Genomic DNA, 3,239 nt, shown 5'->3' on the forward strand with positions numbered 1-3,239 from the left:
GTCCCACAGACTACCACAGACAAGGCGCTGCTTTCAACAGCACCCACACACAGGACTCACGTAACACACAGGCACAGACAGCCGAGTCCCCTCCTGCCCTGGGGCTGGCAGAGACAGCAGGTCACTGCTGCAGGCACACATGGCACTCTCGGGGTTCACAAGCACATACACACCCACAGACCTGGCCCTGAGAGTCCTTTCAGATACCCTCAGATTCCCCATGCCTCTGACTGCTCCTCGTCCCCATGGGCTTCCCCTCTAGGTCTGCCACGGAGCTCCCCAGGCTAGGAGGGAGCTATGGGGACATGGGCTGAGACAGACTTCTGCACTGGAAATGCACGCAACTGGCAACGATGAGTATCATGACGGGAAGCCACACTTAGACAGCGCAGGCATAGAAATGAGAGCCTTGGAAAGAGCTCTCCTTTCAACCCACATTCCTCTTTCAAAGCAGAGATCCAGCTTACGCATACTCAAGTCTGGGGTGGATGAAGTGACACAAGCAGCCTGGCTGGGGAGAGCCCCGGTGCTCTTTATTTTCCATTCAGGGCTGGAAAGCGGGAGAGCTTCCCAGCCCCTTTGCTCAGGGCTCCGCTGCTGCTGTCACCATTCCCAGCACCTTCCCCTCCGTTGCGGTACGAGCATCTAGCGCTAGGGAGTCAAAAGAAAAAGAGGATGATCAGGTTGTGTACAGGCTGAACACAGAAATACTGCAGGATAGCTTGGGCCGTGCACGTAGGGGTCTGCTTCCCATGAAGCTTCAAGGTTGCCGTGAAGTGAGACAGATGCCAAGTGCCCAAGCTCACGCCAAGGTCCCCAGGGGTGCAGCTCATCAGCCTGGGGCTGAGTCAGGTGGAGCAGAGGACCCTGCGTATTCTGCACAGGTATTCCCCCTTAGGGCAACGTGTCTTGGTGTCAGCGCTCTCCAAAGGAAGGACAGCCTCTGGGATTTGGAAAGGGGCGAGGCAGCCACCCAGGGGATCCCTTTGTTTTCAGACAGGACTTTCACATCCCACATGGGAAAGCCTGTTCTGGGTGCCCAGCCACTCCCTGTCAGGTGTCAGGGAGCTCCAGTCCCCAAGTCTCCAGAGTCTCCAATGCCTGTGTCTGTTTCGGGAGGGGTGTCAGAGAAATGCCCTCTTTCTCCCAGTGCTGCCCTCAGGGGAAGGACGGGGCCTTGCAGCAGGAGGAAGCACCATCCCTTTTGGGAGATACTTACCAGGGGAGCTGCTGCTGCTGCTCTTGCCGCTGACGGTTTGTCTCCGCAACACTTCTGTATATACTTTGTTGATGGTGATGCGGCTCCAACCTTCTCAAAACCTGGAGTGCTCGTGGGGAAAGGTGGCTGCAACAACAGGAGAAAGGGATCCCTCAGCCTCTGTCAGACACCCCTTCTGCCTCTCCCCTCATCCAGACCCTGCACCCATGCGGTGCCACGTGCACCCACCCTTTCAGCCTGTGATGAGTTTTAGGCCTTGGCGGTAACCAAGGTCATGCCCGCTTTAGAGAAATCCAGCGGTGTCATAGGCAACCCCAGGCCTCAGGGACCGGGCTCCTGGACATCTCCTGACTCACCCAACAGCTACTCGAGTGCCCCAGGACGAGAACGGAGCCGGCACACACTTACCCAGGCTGGAGTCTCTCCAGCTTGGCTGCTGCTCCCAGCTCCTCTGCTGGGGAAGGGTTCTCAGCCTTCCTCCACCTCTTCCTCACCTCCTTGCTCCTGGGCTGGGCTGGAGGATGGGGAGTCCAGGCATGTTGATGGTTGAATTGCTGCAAGGAGGAGACACTCTCATCAGACAGGACTGGGCACACAGCTGCCGTTTCCCAGAGGACCTCCTGAAAGGACCCTGCAGCAGGACCTGGGAACCAGGCGACTTGGCACTGCCAGCCCACGTCTGGCTGCTGCTTTGATCCCTTGCTTTCTGCTGACAACCTCTCCCTCACAGGGAGGAGCAGGAAAAGCCCTGCCCTGTGCCCTGGTGCCCATCCTGCTCCCACCACCCTGGGACATGCCACCGTCGGGAGCCCTGGTGGACAGGATCACTGCTGTTCTCAGCCTTGTTGATCACTGCCACTACCTGGGTTATCTCTTGCTCCTCCCCCTCAGACCAGGCTTCCCATGCAGCCATTTCTGCCTCAATTTGCTTTTGTCGCTTTTGGTAAATGGGCAATGAGCTGTCTCTTTGGTCCCACTCTGAAGACAGGTTCCAGACCTCCTGGAGGAAAAAACAAACAATCAATCAAACAAACAAACAAAACACAACAGCAGACAGGATTGGTCTCAGCTGTCCCTTAGGTCCAGCCCGCACTCCTGCCCCCTCGCCTCAGCCGGTCTGTCAGCAGGGCTTCGACCCTCAAGGATGAGGGGCCCTGAAGCTAGGCCAGGCTCCTCAACTCATGACAAACACAGTTGAGCAGCCCGCGGTGACCAAAGACCTCTGCCATCAATGACCCAGAAAGGCCTTGTTCCTTTTCCATTGCCCCTGGTAAAATGAAGGGGCTAATGGCTACACGGGAGGCAGTAAGAGGCAGGGAAGGTGTGCGGGACACCACCTTCCCTCTCCTGAGGAAGAGATGAAGGAGGTAACAGATGTGAAAATGACCGCATCCCAAGGGACCTGCTTGGGATCGCTCCACACAAAGAGGCTTTTGTACAGTCCCAAACAGCATGGTCATTGCAGCAAGGCAGAGCAGGTACCTGCAGCGCTCTCCTAGAGGCTTCAGAAGCAGGGAGCGCAGTGGTGGACTTGGCTCGAGGAGCTGTTTCCTGCCTGTCTGTCTTCATCATCGCGGGGGAGCTGCCTGGACACGGGGGGAGCACACTGCAAACAGACACCAGGAGGAGGCTGCATGAGCCATGGGGAATTCGGTCTCCAGTCTGCACTCGCAAGCTCTGTTGGCCTCTGCAGCAGACGGCAGTTCCACAGCAAACGGGTCTATTGGACTGGCCGTGTTCACTTCAGCAGAAACAGAAAGCGCCAAATGCGATGCTGTGGCACCACCTGCATTCAGGAAGGCTCAGGATGCCCATATCCAGGCCCTTTTTGGTGGAAGGAGAGGTGTCTTGTGCAAGGACGGGATCCTAGAGACCCCGTTATGGCCCACCCGGGCTTTACTTTAGCTTCTCCTCTGTGGCCCTGAAACACAGTGCGCTTATGGGTGGAAAACAGATTTTTCGCCAGTAACATTGCAGAAAGCCATCAGGTAAGGAGGGCAGTCATGCCATCTCCCTACCT

The 3,239-nt window shown here is 57.0% G+C and overlaps 1 long non-coding RNA gene across 1 annotated transcript; it reads right to left on the bottom strand.

Annotated features, from left to right (window-relative positions):
• Nucleotides 1-489: 489 nt before the first annotated feature.
• Nucleotides 490-1,661, bottom strand: LOC118158552. The gene is made up of 3 exons (XR_004746845.1): nucleotides 1,628-1,661; nucleotides 1,220-1,345; nucleotides 490-651 (listed from the first exon to the last, which is right to left on the bottom strand). It is a non-coding gene; the product is annotated as an uncharacterized LOC118158552 (long non-coding RNA).
• Nucleotides 1,662-3,239: the final 1,578 nt, after the last annotated feature.

Source organism: Oxyura jamaicensis (genome assembly GCF_011077185.1).
Source record: "Oxyura jamaicensis isolate SHBP4307 breed ruddy duck chromosome 31 unlocalized genomic scaffold, BPBGC_Ojam_1.0 oxy31_random_OJ72555, whole genome shotgun sequence".
Taxonomy (NCBI): Eukaryota; Metazoa; Chordata; class Aves; order Anseriformes; family Anatidae; genus Oxyura; species Oxyura jamaicensis.